Raw genomic sequence first — 25,761 nt, 5'->3', positions numbered from 1 at the left:
ATCCCTTGGCCATGCACAGTTTGCGCTGCCCGTCCTCTGACATCATTTGTTGTCGTCCTGGCTGCGCCTGTGCGTGCACGCTGCCCGAAATCCCACCTCGCAGTGTCGTCTAATGTGATCCCACAGTGGGCCTGGTATCCATGGCCATGCGCAGTGCATATACTAGCCTCTCACTCCCCTTCTTCATGCTTCTTCAGACTAGGCGGCGTCAGCTGATCCCTAATAGCATGCCACGGCCGTGACGCCGCACAGTCTGAAGAAGCAGGAAGGAGGTGAGTGAGAGGCGATGATATGCACTGCGCATGCCCATGGATCCCTGGCCCGCAGTGGGACTACATTAGATGAAACTGCAAGGTTAGATCTCGGGCAGCTTGGACGCACAGGCACTGCCAGCCTGACACCTACATGATGTCAGAAGACGGGCACCGCTAACTGTGCATGGCCAAGGGATAACATTACAGCGCGGGCTCCGTGACAGAACCAAACAACGTTGAGGAGGTGGCGCACGGCACCAAGGGGGTTGGAATGGCGGCTTTGCTGTGTCACATTACAAAGGAAAGTCCCACTTCCGGGACGGTTTGACAGTGTGAGGGGACACATTATATGAGTGTGTACTTCAGCGTTTGCAAGGAGCATAATTTTCAGAGCCACCATTTGCCATGTGCAGTATTACTGCTGTACAAGATGGCTCTTTCAGCAACAAATGCCTGGGGGGGGGTTAAAGGTTCCTTTCAACTTGCTCCACTGCAGGCTTCGGCCTACACTCTGCTCCTCTTTGATTCCCTGGGTTTCAACACTGTCAGTTGCCACCTGGAAGTGTTGTCTACACAGAAAAAACACTAGCTGATGTGTCAATGGGGTTCAGCACCGCCAGCTGTTCCCCTGCTGTGTAGTCGGCAACGTGTCCAGCACAAGCCACGCTGGCACAACAGAACAAAAGCTGCCACCAGTGCAGGCTTCGGCCTACACTCTGCTCCTCTCCTCCTCCTGCTGACCCTGGGCTTAAACACCGCTAGTTTTTGCCCGGAAGTGCTAGCTGCACAGAGAAAAACACCAGCCAATGTGTTAGTGGGGTTCAGCAACGCCAGCTGTTCCCCTGCTGTGTAGCCGGCAACGTAACCTGCAAACGCCACGCAGGCACATGAACTGAAATTAAAGGGAACCTGGCCCCACCCCCCCAGGTGTTTCTATGTATAACAGCCACCTAGTACAGCAGTACTGCTGCATTTGTACAAGGTGGCTGATTTTTTATCCTTGCCCACGTAGAATTAAACACGTAAAATATGTGTCTCATTACAGACCATTACAATGTCCCTGAGGTGTGACTTTCCTTTTTAATGACACGCAGCACCCCCATTGTTAGCGCTGCCCGTCTTCTGACATCATTGGTTTGCTGGCTGTGCCTGTGCGTCCGCCCTGCCCGACACAACCCCCCTCGTTTCATATATTTTGGCTGCGAGGGTGTGATTGATGGGCATGTGCAGTGCATATGTTCGCCTGTCTTAACTCATCTCCTTCCGCCTTCTTCAGACTGTGCGGCCTCCTGGCCGTGGTAGGCGATAAGGGATCAGCTGAGGCCGCCCAGTCTGAAGCAGGTGTAAGGACATGTGTGAGCGGCAAACATATTTACTGCACAAGGCCACGAATCCCAGCCACGCAGTGTGATTTTTTGAAAACACACTGCGGGCCTGGGATTCATATCCATTGCTAACCGCAACGGCCAACATGAAATGAGGTGAGAAGACAGGCAGCGCTCACAGCGCATGGCCAAGGGATCACAATAGCGCAGACTCCTGTACAGCTAATAACAACGCTCAGGATTCTGCGCCCAGCACCTAGGTGTAAATTTTGACACCTGTGCTGCGTCTCCTTAAAAAGACAAGTCACGCCTCCACTACTGTTAGACAGTATAATGGGCTAAATAGTGTACGTGTTTTATTCAGCGTGTGCAAAGAGCAAACTAAATAGAGCAACCTTTTACTTGTGCAGCAATAATGCTGCACAAGGTGTGGCTCTTTTACCTTGCAACACCTGAGGGGTGGGTTAAAGGTTACCTTTGAAATTGGTTCAACTAGGCTTTGGCCTACAGTCTGCTCCTCTCCTCCTCCTGCTGACCCTGGGCTCTAACACGGCTAGTTTTTGCCCGGAAATGCGAGCTTCACAGAGAAAAACAACAGCCAATGTGTTAGTGGGGTTCAGCACCGCCAGCTGTTCCCCTGCTGTGTAGCCGGCATCGTGTCCAGCACAAGCCACGCTGGCACAACCAACCAAAAGCTGCCACCAGTGCAGGCTTCGGCCTACACTTTGCTCCTCTCCTCCTCCTGCTGACCCTGGGCTCTAACACTGCCAGTTTTTGCCCGGACATGCGAGCTGCACAGAGAAAAACACCAGTCAATGTGTCAGTGGGGTTCAGCAATGCCAGCTGTTCCCCTGCTGTGTAGCTGGCAACGTGTCCTGCAAACGCCACGTAGGCACATGAACTGAAATTGAAGGAAGCCTGCCCCCCACCCCCAGGTGTTTCTATGTATAACAGCCACCTTGTACAGCAGTACTGCTGCATTTGTACAAGGTGGCTGACTTTTTCTCCTTGCCCACGTTTAATTAAACACGTACTAAATGTGTCTCATTGAGACCATTCCACTGTCCCTGAGGTGTGACTTTCCTTTCTAATGATACGCAGCACCACCCTTGTTAGTGCTGCCCGTTTTTTGACATCATAGGTTAGCTGGCTGCGCCTGTGCGTCTGCCCTGCTCGAAACAACGCCCCTCGGTGTCTTATTTTTTTGGACAGCGAGGGTGTGATTGATGGGCATGTGCAGTGCATATGTTTGCCTGTGTTCACTCATCTCCTTCCGCCTTCTTCAGACTGGGTGGCCTCATGGCCGCGGCATGCGATAAGAGATCAGATAAGGCCGCCCAGTCTGAAGCAGGTGTAAGGACATGTGTGAGCGGCAAACATATTTACTGCACAAGGCCACGAATCCCAGCCACGCAGTGTGATTTTTTGAAAACACACTGTGGGTCTGGGATTCATGTCCATCGCTAACCGCATCGGCCAACATGAAATGAGGTCATAAGACGGCCTGCACTAACAGGGTATTGCCAAGGGATAACACAAGAGCGCACTCTCCTGTACTGCAAATAACAACAGTAAGGAGTCTGCGCCCAGCACCTAGGTGTAAATTTTGACACCTGTGCTGCGTCTTCTTCAAAAGAAAAGTCACGCCTCCACTACTGTTTGACAGTATAATGGGCTAAATAGTGTACGTATTTTATTCAGTGTGTGCAAGGAGAAAAATGAAGAGACCAACCTTTTACTTGTGGAGCATTAATGCTGCACAAGGTGTGTCTCTTGTACCTTGCAACACCTGAGGGGGGGTTAAAGGTTACCTTTGAAATTGGTTCAACTAGGCTTCGGCCTACACTCTGCTCCTCTCCTCCTCCTGCTGACCCTGGGCTATAACACCGCCAGTTGTAGCCTGGAAGTGCTAGGTGCACAGAGAAAAACACCCGCCAATGTGTTAGTGGGGTTCAGCACCGCCAGCTGTTCCCCTGCTGTGTAGCCGGCATCGTGTCCACCACAAGCCACGCTGGCACAACTGACCAAAAGCTGCCACCAGTGCAGGCTTCGGCCTACACTCTGCTCCTCTCCTCCTCCTGCTGCCCCTGGGCTCAAACACCGCTAGTTTTTGCCCGGAAATGCGAGCTGCACAGAGAAAAAAAACAAACAATGTGTTTGTGGGGTTCAGCACCGCCAGCTGTTCCCCTGCTGTGTAGCCTGCATCGTGTCCAGCACAAGCCACGCTGGCACAACTGACCAAAAGCTGCCACCAGTGCAGGCTTCGGCCTACACTTTGCTCCTCTCCTCCTCCTGCTGACCCTGGGCTCTAACACCGCCAGTTTTTGCCCGGACATGCAAGCTGCACAGAGAAAAACACCAGTCAATGTGTCAGTGGGGTTCAGCAACGCCAGCTGTTCCCCTGCTGTGTAGCTGGCAACGTGTCCTGCAAACGCCACGCAGGCACATGAACTGAAATTGAAGTGAGCCTGCCCCCCACCCCCAGGTGTTTCTATGTATAACAGCCACCTTGTACAGCAGTACTGCTGCATTTGTACAAGGTGGCTGACTTTTTCTCCTTGCCCACGTGGAACTCAACACGTACAAAATGTGTCTCATTACAGACCATTACAATGTCCCTGAGGTGTGACTTTCCTTTTTAATGACACGCAGCACCCCCATTGTTAGCGCTGCCCGTCTTCAGACATCATTGGTTGGCTGGCTGTGCCTGTGCGTCCGCCCTGCCCGACACAACGCCCCTCGTTGTCTCATATATTTTGACTGCGAGGGTGTGATTGACGGGCACGAGCAGTGCATATGTTCGCCTGTCTTCACTCCCCTCCTTCCGCCTTCTTCAGACTGTGCGGCCTCATGGCCGTGGCAGGCAATAAGGGATCAGCTGAGGTCGCCCAGTCTGAAGCAGGTGTAAGGACATGTGTGAGCGGCGAACATATTTACTGCACAAGGCCACGAATCCCAGCACCGCAGTGTGACTTTATGGAAAGGCACTGTGGGTCTGGGATTTATGGCCATCGCTAACCGCACCGGCCAACATGAAATGAGGTCATAAGACAGCCTGCACTAACAGGGTATTGCCAAGGGATAACACAAGAGCGCACTCTCCTGTACTGCAAATAACAACAGTAAGGAGTCTGCGCCCAGCACCTAGGTGTAAATTTTTATACCTGTGCTGTGTCTTCTTCAAAAGAAAAGTCACGCCTCCACTACTGTTTGACATTATAATGGGCTAAATAGTGTACGTGTTTTATTCAGCGTGTGCAAGGAGAAAAATGAAGAGAGCAACCTTTTACTTGTGCAGCATTAATGCTGCACAAGGTGTGGCTCTTGTACCTTGCAACACCTGAGGGGGGTTAAAGGTTACCTTTGAAATTGGTTCAACTAGGCTTCGGCCTACACTCTGCTCCTCTCCTCCTCCTGCTGACCCTGGGCTCTAACACCGCCAGTTTTTGCCCGGACGTGCTAGCTGCACAGAGAAAAACACCAGCCAATGTGTTAGTGGGGTTCAGCACCGCCAGCTGTTCCCCTGCTGTGTAGCCGGCATCGTCTCCAGCACAAGCCACGCTGGCACAACCAACCAAAAGCTGCCACCAGTGCTGGCTTCGGCCTACACTCTGCTCATCTCCTCCTCCTGCTGACCCTGGGCTCTAACACCGCTAGTTTTTGCCCGGAATTGCTAGCTGCACAGAGAAAAACACCAGCCAATGTGTTAGTGGGGTTCAGCACCGCCAGCTGTTCCCCAGCTGTGTAGCCGGCAACGTGACCTGCAAACGCCACGCAGGCACAGCAGAACAAAAGCTGCCACCAGTGCAGGCTTCGGCCTACACTCTGCTCCTCTCCTCCTCCTGCTGACCCTGGGCTCATAACACCGCCAGATTTAGCCTGGAAGTGCTAGCTGCACAGAGAAAAACACCAGCCAATGTGTCAGTGGGGTTCAGCACCGCCAGCTGTTCCCCAGCTGTGTAGCCGGCAACGTGACCTGCAAACGCCATGCAGGCACATGAACTGAAATTGAAGGGAGCCTGCCCCCCACCCCCAGGTGTTTCTATGTATAACAGCCACCTTGTTCAGCAGTACTGCTGCATTTGTACAAGGTGCCTGAGTTTTTTTCCTTGACCACGTGGAACTCAACACGTGCAAAATGTGTCTCATTGAGACCATTCCACTGTCCCTGAGGTGTGAGTTTCCTTTCTAATGATACGCAGCACCCCCCTTGGTAGCGCTTCCCGTCTTTTGACATCATGGTTAGCTGGCTGCGCCTGTGCATGCGCCCTGCGTGAAACAACACCCCTCGATGTCTTATTTATTTTGTCAGCGAGGGTGTGGTTTATGGGCACGAGCAGTGCATATGTTCGCCTGTCGTCACTCATCTCCTTCCGCCTTCTTCTGACTGTGCAGCCTCATGGCCGCGGCATGCGAAAAGGGATCAGCAGAGGCCGCCCAGTCAGAAGCAGGTGTAAGGACGTGTGTGAGCGTCGAAAATATTTACTGCTCAAGGCCACGAATCCCAGCACCGCAGTGTGACTTTATGAAAAGGCACTGTGGGTCTGGGATTTATGGCCATCGTTAACCGCAGCGGCCAACATGAAATGAGGTCATAAGACGGGCAGCGCTAACAGGGCATTGCCAAGGGATAACACAAGAGCGCAGACTCCTGTACAGCAAAAAACAACGCTCAGGAAGCTGCGCCAAGCACAAAGGCGTTATTTGGGACACCTATGCTGCGTCTACTTAAAAATACAAGTCACGCCTCAACTACAGTTTGACTGTAGAATGGGCTAAATTGTGTACGTGTTGCATTCAGCGTGTGCAAGTAGAAAAATTAATAGAGCAACCTTTTACTTGTGCAGCATTAATGCTGCACAAGGTGTGGCTATTGTACTTTGTAACACCTGAGGGGGGGTTAAAGTTTACCTTTGAAATTGGTTCAACTAGGCTTCGGCCTACACTCTGCTCCTCTCCTCCTCCTGCTGCCCCTGGGCTATAACACCGCTAGTTTTTGCCGGAAGTGCTAGCTGCACAGAGAAAAACACCAGCCAATGTGTTAGTGGGGTTCAGCACCGCCTGCTGTTCCCCCACTGTGTAGCCGGCAAAGTGTCCTGCAAACGCAACGCAGACACAAAGCTGACTCCAGTGCAGGCTTCGGCCTACACTCTGCTCCCCCTGCTTACCCTTTGCTCCAACACCGCTAGTTGGGGCTGTAGGAAGACAATCTTTGATAGGCAACGCATCCGGGTTACAGCACCGCCAGCTGGTTCTCGGCAGTGTTTTTGTCACAGGTACTCCCTCGTGCCAAACCTGGTTCCAGCACCGTCAGCTGTTTCTGGGTAGTGTCAAGCTCACTGAGACGCCTATGCTTGCCCCGTCGTGGTGCGGTCGGGTTAGCCAACTCCAGGGTGCCTCCAGTTTAGGAGCTTCCTATGTGGGCTGCGTGAACTGGTAGTCAAGGCTGGTTCTGTAGTGCCAGTAGGCCCTGCTCCCCCTGTAGGACTGTTGGGGTTCGGTAACTGCGGCTGCCTCGTGGCCTAGCTGTTCTCTCCTCTCCTGTGGGCCTTGGGGTCCACCACCTGGTTCCAGCACCGTCAGCTGGTTCCGGGCCGAGCCTTTGGCTTAGGTGCCTCCTCCTGGGTATCCGAGTTCCGCCAACGTCAGGCGGTCCTTGGTAGTGCTTTTAAGCGCGGGCACCTACAGCTTACTAACCGGGTTCCAGCACCGTCAGCTGGTCCTCGGTCGTGCCATTGGCTCTTGCACACTGGGGCAACGCATCTGGGTTCCAGCACCGCCAGCTGGTTCTCGGCAGTGTTTTTGTCACAGGTACTCCCTCGTGCCAAACCTGGTTCCAGCACCGTCAGCTGTTTCCGGGTAGTGTCAAGCTCACTGAGACGCCTATGCTTGCCCCGTCGTGGTGCGGTCGGGTTAGCCAACTCCAGGGTGCCTCCAGTTTAGGAGCTTCCTATGTGGGCTGCGTGAACTGGTAGTCAAGGCTGGTTCTGTAGTGCCAGTAGGCCCTGCTCCCCCTGTAGGACTGTTGGGGTTCGGTAACTGCGGCTGCCTCGCGGCCTAGCTGTTCTCTCCTCTCCTGTGGGCCTTGGGGTCCACCACCTGGTTCCAGTACCGTCAGCTGGTTCCGGGCAGAGCCTTTGGCTTAGGTGCCTCCTTCTGGGTATCCAAGTTCCACCAACGTCAGGTGGTCCTTGGTAGTGCTTTCAGGCACGGGTACCTCCTGCTTAGTAACCAGGTTCCAGTAACGTCAGCTGGTCCTCGGTAGTTCCATTGGCTCTTGGACCTTCGGCTACCCATCCGGGTTCCAGTACCGTCAGCTGGTTCTCGGCAGTGTCTTTTGCTCTTGTACCTTCTGCTCCCCATCCTGGTTCCAGTACCGTCAGCTGGTTCCGGGCAGAGCCTTTGGCTTAGGTGCCTCCTTCTGGGTATCCGAGTTCCGCCAACGTCAGGCGGTCCTTGGTAGTGCTTTTTAGCACGGGTACCTCCTGCTTAGTAACCGGGTTCCAGTAACGTCAGCTGGTCCTCGGTAGTTCCATAGGCTCTTGAACCTTTGGGTAGCCATCCGAGTTCCAGTTCCATCAGCTGGTTCTTGGCATTTTCTCAGCCTTCTTGTACCTTCTGCTACATTTCCAAGTTGAAGACCCTAACGTCGACGACCCGGAAGACCACCCCGATGACGACGACGACGACGACGGCGGAGACGACAACGGCGGAGACGACGACGGCGGAGACGACGACGGCGGAGACGACGACACTGGAGACGACGACCCTGGAGACGACGACATGGAAGACCGAGAAGCAGAAGAACAAGAGGCTGCTGAACAAAGAGCAGAAGAACATTAAGCATAACACTTAATATCAGAGCAAAAGATATTATCTAAATTATATGCAGAAGAAGACTAAGCAGTGTATGGGGGTGAGTCCGTTCCTCCTCGTGGTGCCCCTGGATAAAGCCTGATGCTGCAGGCCAAACTGAACGCGGACAAATGTAACTTTTGTGACTGGCAGAACGGAAGGTGTAATCTTCCAACTTTTATAGAAAACAACCACGGGAATGCCTGTCACAAATGAGAATATGATGAAGAAGTAGAATAGGAAGAATAATAACAGTTGAATAAAATGAATATGTAGAATAGGAAGAATAATAATAGTTGAATAAAATGAATATGAAGAATGTATTAAAAAAAAAAAAAAGGTAAAGGATGAAGAAGAAGATGAATAAGGTGAAGAAGAAGTTGATGTCAAAGATGCTGATGATGATGAAGATGAAAATGTGGGAAAAGTAAAAAAAAAAGAAGGGGAAGGGCGTGGAATAGTGAAACATCAATATCTGACAAAATAAAAAAAAAATTTACATAGTCAATATCTTTGTCACTCCGAACGTCTTTAAAAAAAAACAAAAACATGCTATTCTATTTGATTGGGCTAAACCTCTATGACTTTAATGTCTCCGCCACCTCCCCAAATACATCCTGCATTATTCTTAGTTGTTTTCCTTCATGTAGAATGAACCTACAAGGAAAGAAATGGTTTATTTTAATTCCGATATTTTGGTCCCATTGACTTGCATTGGGATCGGGTATCGGTATCGGCGATATCCGATATTTTTTGAATATCGGCCGATCCTATCCGATACCGATACTTTCCGATATCGGAAGGTATCGCTCAACACTAATCATTAATGATCTGGTAGAAGGTTTACACAGTAAAATATCGATATTTGCAGATGATACAAAACTATGTAAAGCAGTTAATACAAGATAAGATAGTATTCTGCTACAGATGGATCTGGATAAGTTGGAAACTTAGGCTGAAAGGTGGCAGATGAGGTTTAACAATGATAAATGTAAGGTTATACACATGGGAAGAAGGAATCAATATCACCATTACACACTGAACGGGAAACCACTGGGTAAATCTGACAGGGAGAAGGACTTGGGGATCCTAGTTAATGATAAACTTACCTGGAGCAGCCAGTGCCAGGCAGCAGCTGCCAAGGCAAACAGGATCATGGGGTGCATTAAGAGAGGTCTGGATACACATGATGAGAGCATTATACTGCCTCTGTACAAATCCCTAGTTAGACCGCACATGGAGTACTGTGTTCAGTTTTGGGCACCGGTGCTCAGGAAGGATATAATGGAACTAGAGAGAGTACAAAGGAGGGCAACAAAATTAATAAAAGGGATGGGAGAACTACAATACCCAGATAGATTAGCAAAATTAGGATTATTTAGTCTAGAAAAAAGACGACTGAGGGGCGATCTAATAACCATGTATAAGTATATAAGGGGACAATACAAATATCTCGCTGAGGATCTGTTTATACCAAGGAAGGTGACGGGCACAAGAGGGCATTCTTTGCGTCTGGAGGAGAGAAGGTTTTTCCACCAACATAGAAGAGGATTCTTTACTGTTAGGGAGGTGAGAATCTGGAATTGCTTGCCTGAGGAGGTGGTGATGGCGAACTCAGTCAAGGGGTTCAAGAGAGGCCTGGATGTCTTCCTGGAGCAGGACAATATTGTATCATACACTTATTAGGTTCTGTAGAAGGACGTAGATCTGGGGATTTATTATGATGGAATATAGGCTGAACTGGATGGACAAATGTATTTTTTCGGCCTTACTAACTATGTTACTATGTCCATAAATTGTGTGTAATAATGAGAAATGACACAGAGAAAAAGTATTGAACACATGATTAAAGAATGGTGCAAAACTCATGTAAAGTCATGACATCAGATAAAATATGTCACTAATTAGAAAGTAATCCTGTCACTTAGTGAAAAATAATATCAGCTGGTTCAACTGATGGCCTGTAAAAAGGTGTCCCATTACCAAGGTGCCACACAAGAAATATCTCTTGAGTTAGCTGTCTCAAGACCTTCACAACCTTGCTGTTGCAAAACATACTTTTTTTGTCTGTGATCTGATGTTTTGTCTGAATGCAATCGGATTGATAATACTGCTGTCTGCATGAGCCCTAACCCTGACAAATATTAAAGGCTAGATAAGCATAATACCCAAGGACATTTTCCTTACACAAGGAATGGGCAACACTCCACATAAAAAAACAAGCATATTGATCCCGTAGTAATTATACTGCGTGTTTATCAAGAAGTTTTCATAAATTGAAAAGTATTTTAAAAAACAAATTGCTTTATTTTAACTACTCTAAAACACAAATTAACAACAAACATATATTATTTAAAACAAGGGTGCCTCAAACCAAAACCACATGCTGAAGCAGTAGGCATTAATACACAGAGAGATATCTATGTATGACAGAATATATCACATATGTAAATAAAATAAGTATCAAAAAATTGGAATAATATCCAGTTAAAACTATTCTAATAATCAGGGGCATAATCAACACAGTTTATCTGTACATTAAAATAATAATCATGTATTTACATTGATCAGCACTACCACATACATAGACAGGAAAAATGTCATGCATGGACACAGAATGTGCCTCAGACCAAGTGGTGCACAACCTACTGTGTTAAGGTGCATTTGCAGAGCAACTAGAGTTTCACTGCTGGATCTGTGTCTGTGCATAGAAGATCACAGTGGCAATTGCTGCCAGTATACTACTGCAAACAATGTTTAGAATTAAGTTCCTCTAACTTTCGCCATGCACATATTACCTGTGTCTGCGCTGCTTCAAGAAGTGTGGCACCGAGTGACACACTGTTCCTCCTGACCCCGATGCGCGTTTCGCTCGTGCCTCTTCCCGGGGGCGTGTCTGGGAGATGGGTGTCTTTGGAATTTTAATATCCGGTGATCAATAGAAATGAAGAAAGAGGGTCTGTCCTTGTCATATAAAGATCTATGTACCACCCAGCTGTATCATGACGGTAACCATGTAGCCGATGTTAGGCAAAGATATTAAAGGGGATGCTAGAGGAGACTGTACATCAGAAAATATCTACCATGGGATCATTACCTTCTAATGAAAAAATTCAAATGGTGCCAGGTAGTGCCACAATGTTGCTGGATATCCAGAAGGCACACAAATAACATGCCCACATGAAAATATAAGAAACTAATGCCTAAGAACGCCTACAGTGATATGTTAAGATGGGGGCATGTACCACACATAGAAAAAAAAATTAAAGGAGAAGTGCAGAGCAAAAAATCCAATCCCTTGAAAAAAACAAAGTGAGAATACTAAATATAGTCAACGAGGAGAGTATTACCACAAATAGAAACTACATTATTGCACATTCAGCCATTATATACATAGTGTGCCTATAAGTATCCAACTGAAGCTTTGATAATAATGGATAGTATATGGATGGACAGAGTACTGTGATAGTGTATCAAACTGCCTAGTGTAAATAGAGAGTATAGAACACAGTGATACAAGATAGGACATTTGTAAAAAATGTCGTGCAAAGTCCTAATATGAATTGCTTTAAACTATGAGATTTCTACTATATAATTGTCTAAGGGTCACTTCCGTCTGTCTGTCTTTCTGTCTGTCTGTCATGGATATTCATTGGTCATGGCCTTTGTCTGTCATAGAAATCCAAGTCGCTGATTGGTCGTGGCAAAACAGCCACGACCAATCAGCGACGGGCACAGTCCGGAAGAAAATGGCCGCTCCTTACTCCCCGCAGTCAGTGCCCGGAGCCCGCATACTCCCCTCCAGTCACCGCTCACACAGGGTTAATGCCAGCGGTAACGGACCGCGTTATGCTGCGGGTAACGCACTCCGTAACCGCTGATATTAACCCTGTGTGTCCGCAACTTTTTACTATTGATGCTGCCTATGCGGCATCAATAGTAAAAAGATCTAATGTTAAAAATAATAAAAAAACAAAAAACCCGCTATTCTCACCTTCCATCGTCCAATGATGTGCTCGTGCCTGCCGCCTGCTTTTCCCATTCCTCACGATGCCCCGGTGACCACTCCATGCATTGCGATCTCGCGAGATGATGACGAAGCGAGATCTAGCGAGAGTGAGACAAGGAAAAACAAGAGGGCGGCGGGAAGGTGGCACGAATCCCCACGGGAGCAGAGGCTAGATCAGACTCAGAGGAATGAATATGTGGCTCCACCCCTATGGGAGTAGAGTCCATATTCATTTCTCTAATGAGCGGTGCCAGTGACCGCTGACAAGAAGAGCTTTGGCACCCGGAGACTGTGTGACAGGCAGGGGCAGTGTCAGGAGCGCCAGGACTAGGTGAGTATGCCTCAGCGCCCTCTCCCCCTCACCCGCCGACCCTGCCACCCACCGTGACTCGAGTATAAGCCGAGAGGGGCACTTTCAGCCCAAAAATTTGGGCTGAAAATCTCGGCTTATACTCGAGTATATACGGTATGTTATTGATGCTTTTCTTATGCAAATTTTCAGCTGCATTTTACAGAACCAGCAAAGTCTATAAGATTTCAGAAATCTCATGCACACATTGTTTTTTTTGTCATCAGGATTTTGTGCTTTGCATGTTTTTTTGCACAATGGAGCATGTCACTTTCACCATTTGTTTACCCACTGAAATGAATGGGTGGTGAAAAAATGTTGACAAAACACACCAAAAACTCAGGTATCAGGTTTTGCTGCGTTTTTTGTGCCAAAACCCTGATTCTATAGAATAGGACTTTTTTTTCAATACTAAACTTTATCAGCATGCACAAGAGACAAATCTAGCATGCCAAAACCGCAGCAAAAACCTCATAAAAAAACGCAAGAAAAACATACTTTTTTCTGCAACTTCTTTCCTGCCAAGAGATCAGGTTTTGCTGCAGAAAAACCGCATAATGTGAACTTACCCTTTCAGATTCGGTGCAGAGAATACTCTGCAGCATGTCAATTCTCTGTGCATTTTTCCCTGTGTTTTTCACCATTGACTTCAGTCAAATCAGTTAAAAACGCAGGGATAAAAAATACCGGTTTTGTAGCTGCGTGTTTCCTGCCAAGAAAGGCTGAAATTTTACTTTGTGCGCATACCCCAAGGGTATGTCCACAGTATTTGGTGCAGAAATTTCTGCCCCATTTCTGTCTTTCTTTGCAGGAAAAAGGCTGCATATAGTAGTTTTTGAGGTGTTTTTTTACATGCATTTTTATTGCAGATTTTTCCCCACTTATTAGTCTGAGTGAAATCTGCAGCAAAAGCACTGATAAAAGTGACATGCTGAAGATTTACATCTATACCAAATCTGCAAGGAAAACATATAAGGAATGTTTGCACGAGACATCAGCATTCTCAGTCACTTGCTGGCATTAGGAATCCCTTTAGGTTTGGTGAGAAATCTGTGCAGAAAAATCTGCGACAATCTGCAGCGTGTGCACAGGCCCTAACACATACAACATAACATAACTGGCATTTGATATACTGTTAGGCAGGGTTCACATTAGCGTTTGAGTCCACAGCGTGGTGCTGCGGACTTCTCTCCTTAAGCTCTGCCTACTTCCACATGCGTCCTGCTACCTATCTTTAACATTGTGTACGCAGGGACATGTGTTCTATGCGGTGCGTCCTTGTGCGACGTTTTGACGTGCCTGCAGCAACATGTTGCATTTTCTTGCGTTCTAAGGGGATGTCAAAATGATGCACGCGGATGCATCCACATACAATGCCCGTCCCTGCGTACACAATGTTAAAGATAGGTACGCAGGACGCAGCATGCAGAGTAGGCGGGGCTTAAGGAAAGAAGTCCACAGCACCACGCTGCAGACTCAAACGCTAATGTGAACTTTGCCTTATACAGTACACGCATTTTTGTATGTATAATACAGATCTAGAATAGTGTGTACACGGTATAACCTCTGATCTCTGTATTATAATTCTTTGTACCAGGCTCAGGCTGGATCAGTCCAGGGCAGGATTCAGTATTGTGTCTCTGGTCACTCTGAAGTACAGGGATGGAGATTTATTGCAGGAGATTGAACTTTCCTGCAGAGCTGGTGACCCTGGAGCTGATAACCTGTGACTGGCAGGGCGACCCTTCAGAATTCACTCTCCTGCAATAAATCTCAGTGATCATCAGGAGAGCAGCGGCCGGCCGCTGACTCTATACAGGACCGGCCCTAGATTTATCAGCGTCCCCCTCCTCACCACACAGAAGCTCTACAGAACTCACCATCAGGCCTCCTGTCTGAGCCGCCCACAAGCTCCTCTCCGGCCGGATGAAGATACAGCCACGCTGCCCCACTTCAGCAGAGCAGATGGCCGCACACCGGGAGCTGTGGCTGCATCTGTGTCTGCTCCACTGTGATGCCGCCTGCTTAAGATCAAACAAGGCGACCCCATGGCGGCCTTAATCAGCTGCTTGGTGACCGTCCCAGGGGGCAAATGCCCCTTTGTAACCTGGCCCAGTCCGCCCCTGTAAGGGGCTCTGCAAATGCAACGTGACGCCTGCAGACCATCTAAGTCTGCATTTCAAATGGTGCTCCTTCCCTTCCGAGCTCTGCCATGTGCCCAAACGGTGGTTCCCCCACACATATGGGATATCAGCGTACTCAGGACAAATTGGACAACAACTTTTGAGGTCCAATTTCTCCTGTTACCTTTTGGAAAATACAAAACTGGAGGCTAAAAAACAATTTTTGTGGATTTTTTTTTTTTTTTAATTTTCACGGCTCGGCGTTATAAACTTCTGTGAAGCACTTGGTGGGTCAAAGTGCTCACCACACATCTAGATAAGTTCCTTTATTGGGTCTACTTTCCTAAATGTTGTCACTTGTGGCGGTTTTTAATGTTTAGGCACATCAGTGGCTCTCCAAGCGCGACATGGCATTCTATCTCAATTCCAGTCAATTTTGCATTGAAAAGTCAAACGGCGCTCCTCCCCTTCCGAGCTCTCCCATGCACCCAAACAGAGGTTTACCCCCACATATGGGGTATCAGCATACTCAAGACAAATTGCACAACAATGTTTGTGGTCCAATTTCTCTTGTGGCCCATGGTAAAATAAAACAAATTGGAGCTGAATAAATGTTTTGTGAAAAAACTTAAATGTTTATTTTTTTTAAACATTCCAAAAATTCCTATGAAGCACCTGAAGGGTTAATAATCTTCTTGAATGTGGTTTGAGCACCTTGAGGGGTGTAGTTTTTAGAATGGTGTCACACTTGGGTATTTTCTATCATGTAGACCCCTCAAAGTGACTTCAAATGTGATGTAGTCCCTAAAAAAAATGGTGTTGTAAAAATGAGAAATTGCTGGTCAAATTTTAACACTTATAACTCCATAATAAAAAAAAAATGTTTCCAATATTGTGCTGATGTAAAGTAGACATGTTGGAAATGTTACTTATTAAGTATTTTGTGTGACATATCTGTGATTTAAGGGCATAAAAATTCAAAGTTGGAGAATTGCTAAATTTTCCAAATTTTCGCCAATTTTGTTTTACATGACGTACTATGCCGAAGGTGGTCATACATGCCCACCCCACCTCGACGAGATAGTACATCATATGTCAGTAAGGGGTTAAACTGTAGGGCTGGTATTGCAGGTACTGGAATTTGGTATTGGCATTGGTATAGGGCAGGTGCTGCAGACATTGGAATTTTTTGCTTTGGTTAAAGGAAAGTCTAGCAACAGCGCTTGTATAATTGCTACCTACTTTTTTTGATGGCATTGTCTAGATGGAATAGTTTACTGTATACAGTTGCATATATAGTATCCATTTGAAATGTTTACTTTTGTAATGGGGAAGTAAAAGAGTGAAATAATGAAGGTATTTTATCATTGTACTAATAAAAAATAAAAAGGAATAGTGTGAACTGAATTTTTGCATGTTCTTTTTATTTTCAATCTTTAATAGTATAAAACCAAATTACAAATAACAAACATAAAGATATAAAAATCATTCATATCATTAGAGAAAAAAAAGAAAAGAGATATAAGCTTGAAAAGGCTTGATGTTACCTGGTAATAAGGGATCAAATTACCTGGATTGACTAATTGTCAGTAGAGGACCAAGTGGCTCCACACATGAGATTTTTTTGTTCATTTTAATTTTAATTCGTTTTTTATGATTATGCACTTATGACCATATAGCTTAACACACTACTACTGTATATGCCATGTATTGCAAATTACATTTGCAATTACAAATGCATGAGCCTATATCATCACAGTCTTATGGAACCACCTTGATGTTGGTTGATGGGCAGACATTATTTGGCTAAATTTTGTGCAAAGCATCTCAAATATTCAAAAGCAGTATTGCTATTCATATTTCATATATTTCACATCGACATGCTTTAGCACAATAGAGTGCAGCCTTTTTTGTATATTGTATGTGGAGGTAGCTGCTCGTGGTATGCACCTATTCAGACTAGTTTGGATATGCCATTCGGTTTTTTGTTGTTTAGCTTACTGACCGAACACTATGCCCTATACCATGTGGTGATTTTAATTACAGCAGGTTCCTACCTAGCCATAAATGCAGGCTTTACTGAGAGAGGTGTCCACATTCACCCAGGAATTCAGACATCAGCCTTAGAGAAGTGTTCCCATTGGTTATGGACCCATCAGTCTTATAAGACCACCTTGACGTTGGTTGATGAGCAGACATAATTTGGCCAAATTTTGTGCAAAGCATCTTATTCATTTTTTCCTAATATTCCAAAGCCGTATTGCTATTCATATTTCATATATTTCACATTGACATGCCTTTTAGAGTGCAACTTTTTTGCATCTACTATATAATTGTCTAAGGGTCACTTCCATCTGTCTGTCTTTCTGTCTGTCACGGTTATTCATTCGCTGATTGGTCTCGGCAGCTGCCTGTCATGGCTGCCGCGACCAATCAGCGACGGGCACAGTCTAGAAGAAAATGGACGCTCCTTACTCCCCGCAGTCAGTGCCTGTCGCCCGCATACTCCCCTCCGGTCACCGCTAACACAGGGTTAATGCCGGCGGTAACGGACCGCGTTATGCCGCGGGTAACACACTCCGTTACCACCGCTATTAACCCTGTGTGTCCCCAACTTTTTACTATTGATGCTGCACATGCAGCATCAATAGTAAAATGATCTAATATTAAAAATAATAATAATTAAAAAAACCTTATTCTCACCTTCCGCCGTCGCGTCCTCTCCTCAGCACTGCAAGCGGCAGGTTCCACTTTCAAAGATGCTATGGGAGAAGGCCCATCCATGACGTCACGGTCATACTATGTGACTGGGGCAATATACTATGTGACTGGGCAATATACTATGTGGCTGGGCAATATACTATGTGGCTGGCCAATATACTGTGTGGCTGGGCAATATACTACGTGGCTGGGCAATATTCTAGGTGGCTGGGCAATATTCTACGTGGCTGGGCAATATACTACATGACTGGGCAATATACTACGTGGCTGGGCAATATACAGTGCCTACAAGTAGTATTCAACCCCCTGCAGATTTAGCAGGTTTAATAAGATGCAAATAAGTTAGAGCCTTCAAACTTCAAACAAGAGCAGGATTTATTAACAGATGCATAAATCTTACAAACCAAAAAGTTTTGTTGCCCAGTTAAATTTTTATAAATTTTAAACATAAAAGTGTGGGTCAATTATTATTCAACCCCTAGGTTTAATATTTTGTGGAATAACCTTTGTTTGCAATTACAGCTAATAATCGTCTTTTATAAGACCTGATCAGGCCGGCACAGGTCTCTGGAGTTATCTTGGCCCACTCCTCCATGCAGATCTTCTCCAAGTTATCTAGGTTCTTTGGGTGTCTCATGTGGACTTTAATCTTGAGCTCCTTCCACAAGTTTTCAATTGGGTTAAGGTCAGGAGACTGACTAGACCACTGCAACACCTTGATTTTTTGCCTCTTGAACCAGGCCTTGGTTTTCTTGGCTGTGTGCTTTGGGTCGTTGTCTTGTTGGAAGATGAAATGATGACCCATCTTAAGATCCTTGATGGAGGAGCAGAGGTTCTTGTCCAAAATCTCCAGGTAGGCCGTGCTATCCATCTTCCCATGGATGCGGACCAGATGGCCAGGCCCCTTGGCTGAGAAACAGCCCCACAGCATGATGCTGCCACCACCATGCTTGACTGTAGGGATGGTATTCTTGGGGTCGTATGCAGTGCCATCCAGTCTCCAAATGTCACGTGTGTGGTTGGCACCAAAGATCTCGATCTTGGTCTCATCAGACCAGAGAACCTTGAACCAGTCAGTCTCAGAGTCCTCCAAGTGATCATGAGCAAACTGTAGACGAGCCTTGACATGACGCTTTGAAAGTAAAGGTACCTTACGGGCTCATCTGGAACGGAGACCATTGCGGTGGAGTACGTTACTTATGGTATTGACTGAAACCAACGTCCCCACTGCCATGAGATCTTCCCGGAGCTCCTTCCTTGTTGTCCTTGGGTTAGCCTTGACTCTTCGGACAAGCCTGGCCTCGGCACGGGAGGAAACTTTCAAATGCTGTTCAGGCCGTGGAAGGCTAACAGTAGTTCCATAAGCCTTCCACTTCCGGATGATGCTCCCAACAGTGGAGACAGGTAGGCCCAACTCCTTGGAAAGGGTTTTGTACCCCTTGCCAGCCTTGTGACCCTCCACGATCTTGTCTCTGATGGCCTTGGAATGCTCCTTTCTCTTTCCCATGTTGACCATATATGAGTGCTGTTCACAAGTTTGGGGAGGGTCTTAAATAGTCAGAAAAGGCTGGAAAAAGAGATAATTAATCCAAACATGTGAAGCTCATTGTTCTTTGTGCCTGAACTACTTCTTAATACTTTAGGGGAACCAAACAGAATTCTGGTGGGTTGAGGGGTTGAATAATAAATGACACTCTGAAAAGACTTTTCACAATTTAAAAAAAAAATAAACAAAGAAATAACATTCTTTTTTGCTGCAGTGCATTTCACACTTCCAGGCTGATCTACAGTCCAAATGTCACAATGCCAAGTTAATTCCAAATGTGTAAACCTGCTAAATCTGCAGGGGGTTGAATACTACTTGTAGGCACTGTACTATGTGGCTGGCCAATAAACTACGTGACTGGGCAGTATACTACGTGGCTGGGCAATATACTACGTGGCTGGGCAATATACTACGTGGCTGGGCAATATAGTATGTGGCTGGGCAATATTCTACGTGGCTGGGCAATATACCACGTGGCTGGCCAATATTCTACGTGACTGGGCAATATAGTACGTGGCTGGCCAATATAGTACGTGGCTGGGCAAAATAGTACGTGGCTGTGCAATATAGTACGTGGCTGGGCAATATAGTATGTGGCTGGGCAATATACTATGTGACTGGGCAATATACTACGAGGACATGCATATTCTAGAATACCCAATGCGTTAGAATCGGGCCACCATCTAGTATTATATAATCACATTCACATTCGTATTCAGATCACACCATGCCATGCTGTCAATGAGTGTGTATAAACTATTGGACTGCACTTGGATGACATCTGAGTGCAGTCCGATTTCAGGGCACTGGCACAGCAGAGAAGATGAAGAAATGTTGCTTTCCATCTTCTACTCACAATGTGCTCCAATTCTCCCATTGGATCACACTGTGCTGCCACTATGAGGAAACATTGATCAGAGTTTAATCAGAGTGCCATTTGTATAATTGGCTCGATTCTCTGGGAAGAGAGCATCTGCTTCCATCTGCATCTGTCCTTATCTTAAGTTCATAATAATTTCAAAGGCCGTGAATATTAGGGCTCTGCATTATTTTAGTTTGTTTTTAAACATTATTATGACATAGATACATTTGAGGAAAACGAAGATCTCGTTGATAACAAAAAGTTTAAGCTCAATGCAAAAAATGCAAATTGTGTTAAAATTTTCTCACAAAAAAATTATAAAACAATGTAAGTCAATTTAAATGAAATAAAAGTAATAAATAAATGAAGAGAAGGTAATTATACAGTATTTAATAATATTTTTATGCCACATATTAATCAAAGCCAAAGTGATAATATTTGTTTTACTTTCTATGGATAGAGGCAAGAGATGTGAATGTATGTATTCTAAACATATCATGTGCGTGTGTATACGAGCCTTATTTAGAAATGTAGTCTGAACATGTGCATAATTAATCTTGAAGACAATTAGACATTGTTCAGTTCACAGCTGAATGCAATTAGCATTAGGAAGTTTACATATGTTGGCAATAACACAGATTAGCGACTAAAGTGCTCGTTAAAAAAATTAACCTGAGGCTGCTTGAGTAGACCTTTCTTAATGATCTTGTAAATGCTGTTGATGAAGTAATAATCAATTTTCTTTCATAAATAGTAAATCAAGATTTTTTGCTAATTAGGAAAGCTACAGATCACTTAACTTAAGTTAATACCCATGTTGGGTGTTATCAATGCAATGAACTTATCTTGCGCGGCTATGAGGATTGATTTTATAGTTACACATATAGTATAAAAAATGCATCTATTTCTTATTAAAAGATAAATTTCTGCATTTTTCCACAAAGCAGAAATGTTGCTTTTATTAACATCAATAAGCTTATTAAAATAAAATCCTGTAAAAGGAAACATCGTTATATACTCAATGCTCCATAAGATAGGAGTAATTGTCATTTAAAAATGGTGGGTTTAATGAAAATATTTTTCCATCGTTTCGGAAACAATGTCAAGTATGATGACTATTTGCAAAACGTAGTGGTTGGGGGAAACAAATGACACTGACACAATTAGAGAAAAGGTTGCAGCTTTTTTATAACAACAGTTCATTGCCGGTGACCTTTATATGTAAACCAGTAAATCTATTCATCTCACCATATTTATGCTTTGTATATTGCAGCCATCCCCCGGACCACTATAAGAATTGTTTGTATATTTTCCCAGGCACTACAGACAAGTCACTGTGCAGCAGCTTTACCTTCTTTTAATGATGAAAGATGCAAATAGACTTTCACTGCTGACAGTATCACACTCCACTGAAATTGAGCAAGCTACTGTATAATTAGCCTCTGCTTTAAATAGATGTCTTCAAAATCTGGAATTTTACTGACATATTTCAAACATTCTCTCTAGAAGTCACTGCTATGATAAATCTTAGACTTACTAGCAGCATTTAATATGTAACATATTTATTTTGTATATACAATATTTAAAGCAAATGTCACATTTTTGAGAACACCACTGCAATGAGACATTTAGATTGGGAAATATATTTTCTAATTTTATAAACTAATTTAAATTGCCATAAGTCTTACCTGGTGGCAAAATTTCCCAAAAAATGTTGGTATCCTAGTGAGATTTTAAGAAAAAGATTGAATCAGAAATTAATGTTAATCTGTCTAGTTTTAAAGGAAAAATAATGGTACAAAGTTGTCAAGATATCTCTGCCATGATACAGGCTTTATCAATTGGGGGTCTTCCCATTATCCTTTGCTGTGATTTTAATTGGCAGCACAGTGTATGTTTATAGCCCTAAGTCTACTTTCATGTAATTTGTTTGACTAGGGATTACTTGGCTTAGGACTATTGATAAATACTGATCTATATAACCGCAACCACTTTATATGATCCCAGGCATTAATAAGATCATACTATTAGGATTGCTCGATCTGATCATGTAAGATCGGAATTTTACCGATTTTCACTATGATCCAAATTCCGAATCCCGATTCCGATCTTTGAATGTGATTGGAAATCGGAAATCGGAAGTGCGTATTTTTTTTTGCACAATGCTTGTGTTTGACACATGCACCACCCAATGAAGAGCCTGTGAAGTGTGGGCACATCCTGAAATGCTAGTAGGCATTTTAACTACTGGCATAACTGTGATTGGCTGTGATCAGGCACTATAAAAGGCTGGCACTGCCATTTTGTGTTCACTCTACTGTGAATTCAGTTAGGGAGTAGGGTTGAGCGACCTTGACCTTTTTGGAGTCGAGCCGTGTTTCGCGAAACCCGACTATCTCTAAAGTCGGGTCGAGTGAAATCGGCCGCTTATGGCGTAAAGTCGGGGATCGACCGAAACACGAAACCCAATGCAAAGTCAATGGGATTTTTTTTTTTTTTTCTTCTCTCTCTCTCTCTCTCTCTCTCTCTCTCTCTCTCTCTCTCCCCCGTCCCTGAACAGAAAAGCTGATGTTACACATTTCAAATCGCTGCTGCGCACAAGCGACAAGATGACGATAGGCGTCCACGCCCCTAAGACCTATGTCATCACTCTGCCCACGCTCCTTCATTGGCTGAAAAAATGGCGCCAAGCGCATCATTCGAAACGCGAAAAAATGGCGCCAAAGTCGCGTACCGCATGGCCGACCCCACACAGGGGTCGGGTCGGGTTTCATGAAACCCGACTTTGCCAAAAGTCGGCGACTTTTGAAAATGAACGACCCGTTTCGCTCAACCCTATTAGGGAGAGCTTGTCTCTGTCATTAGAGAGAGAGAGCGAAAATATTGTGTCTCTATTAGCGTTTTTGTCCTATCTATTTTAACACATCCTGTGTTAAAGTACCTTCCCTGACTGTGCTTCACTACCCTGTGCTTTTTTTCTTAAGGCCTGCACAGAGTTCTGTGGAGCCAGCAGTGTCACTGTGCAGCATACACTGGTCTGCTTACTGCATTCTCTGCAGATTGCAGCGCCTGTCTTTTTGCTGTTTCAGCACACTATCCACCAATCTTTTATTGTTTTCAGACTGCAGCCATTAAGAATTGGATAGATAGATAGAGGGAGCAAATGTTATTTAGTTGGGTGATCCTATACCTCTTAGTGAGGACTGGGGAGGGGAGAGGTGTGGGAATTGGTAAATATTCTTACCTAGTATTAGCAGAATATTTGTAGCTTTCACTTTTGCACCGTAGATTACGCCCCCAACTGCTACAAAAAATTTCTAATACTACCACCTGCATTTTGTGTGTGATTGTACTCTAATTGGAATCACCACAATACTTCCAATTAGTGTCGGTTTACACCTCTGTGCAGCAGTCGAGGTGTAATCACACTATCGTATTTTTGTTGTGGGATTGTGCCGCCTTGCACATTCTCACCTAGTATTCGCAGAATATTTGTAGATTCCACTTTTGCACCATAGATTATGCCCCATAGTGCAACTGCTACAAAAACTCGGTGATACTTTCAGATTGTGATAAATACAGTTCACACAACACCAGTTCATATTCGTTTAGGCCACACCAGTTTCTATTAAAGTTTACGCCAAACTAGATGAAATTAGTGTTTCTTACACCTGTCTGCAGCTTTACAGGTTTAGGCACACTAAATATGAGAACTCTTCTGCCCTTCCGCCCATCTATATCTAGAGAGATGAGGAAGGCAGGGAGTAAGGGACGTGGTCACAGCCGCGGTCGCAGAGGTGTTGCAGGGAGAGGACGTGGAGAATATTTGCCTGCACAAGTTACTCAGCCACTAGCTATTCCCGGGAACAGTCCATCATGCGCAGTTTTGTTGGAGATCGTGGTATCCCATTGCTGGGGGAGGAACAAATTGAAACTGTTGTTGGATGGATGGCATCGACTTCAATTCGTTCCTCATCCTCATCCTCCCAGATACAGAGCACAGAGTCCGCTCATGTCAGTGTAGAGCACTGCTCTGCTTCTTCACCACCACCTGCCAAATTACACAGGCAGTTAGAGGGACCAGTACAGTAGCCATCTTTACTCCTGTTTGAAGAATCTGTTGGCTGTGGATCAGAGGGCCAGTCAGGTAGTATTCAACAACAGGAAGAAGAGCTTTTAAGCAGTGATGTCCAACTTTTATTTCTCTCAGAAGAAGAAGAGGCGGGTAGCCCTGTGCACACAGTCAGCCGACCACAGTACGCATCAGATGATGAAACTCAGGTGGCATTAGCTGGTGCATCCTGCAATATACAAACGACCCGGGAGGAGCAATCATCTGAGGTGTTAGAAAAGGGTCCAACAGATGATGAGTTCCTTGATCCATCATGGTGTGAGGGACAGCAAAGTGGTGGTAGCAGCTCAGAGGAAGAGATTCCCACAACAGTACAGCAGCAGAGGGCCAAAAAAAGGGAGTAGAGTGAGGGGCGAGAGTTGGTTGCCTGTAGCCTCCACTTCGGCACCCAGAAGGAGCAGGACCCATGCAAAAACTAGTGCAAGTGGTGCTCCAAAGAGATGTGGTGCCTGGGTCTTTTTGACCAAGTTGCCGATGACATTACAGCAGTCAGATGCAATCTGTGTCATCTAACTCTGAAGCGAGGGAAAAACGTCCACAACTTCAATACCACCAATATGTTGCAGCATTTGAGGAACAAGCACGTTGCGGAGTGGACAAGTCACATAAACATTCTTGCTGAACCTGCAGCTCCATGTGCCACCTCTTCCACTAACGTTGTAGCTTGTTCCTCCCAAGAGAGAGAGGGAACGTCCTCCAGCAGTAGTGTACAAACAGCCATCGTCACTGTCACATCTCCACCAACCTCACAATCCCGGTTATCCTCACAGTCCCAGTCTAGCCTGCAGCCATCCGTCCCACAGTTATGGGCTTGAAAAAAGAAATTCCCGGCAAGCCACCCCCGAGCACAGGCCCTCAATGCTAGCATTTCAAAACTGCTGGCCCTTGAAATGCTATCATTCAGGCTGGTGGACACAGACGCCTTTCACAACCTCATGGCATTGGCAGTCCCACAATACTCTGTTCCTAGCCGCCACTATTTTAGTTGAAAAGCCGTCCCTGCGCTGCAACAGCATGTGGAGAAAAAAATTAAGCGTGCGCTACTTAACGCCATCAGCAGCAAGGTCCACCTGACCACCGATGCATGGACCAGTAAGCACGGTCAGGGATGCTACATTTCCCTCAATGCCCATTGGGTAAATGTGGTGGAGCCGGGTACAGAAGTGGATAGTGGCACTGTGCAGGTCCTGCCAACGCCAAGGATTGCAGGACTTTCGTCCCTTCTCATTGCCTCTTCCTCCTACTCCACTTCCTCAGATTTCTCCGCACAGCAGTTGGCACCATCTACATCCACAAGGATTGGTGAAATGTTCACTGACACGACCAAGTTGAGCACTGCTGTGGCCAAACATCAACAGGCCATGTTGAAATTGATTAGTTTGGGGGATGCAAGCCACACTGCAGAGCAGCTGTGGAATGCCATCAAGCAGCAGAGAGAACAGTGGTTTGGGCCGCTGAACCTCCAGCCAGGTATGATGGTGTGTGATAATGGGTGAAACCTGGTGGCAGCTCTGGGTCTAGCCAATCTGACTCACATCCCGTGCCTGGCACATGTGTTAAATTTGGTCATGCAGAGTTTTCTTAA

Source organism: Ranitomeya imitator, chromosome 4, assembly GCF_032444005.1.
Source record: "Ranitomeya imitator isolate aRanImi1 chromosome 4, aRanImi1.pri, whole genome shotgun sequence".
NCBI lineage: Eukaryota > Metazoa > Chordata > Amphibia > Anura > Dendrobatidae > Ranitomeya > Ranitomeya imitator.
The sequence above is the reverse complement of the archived record's forward strand: the minus strand, read 5'-3'. Positions refer to the sequence as shown.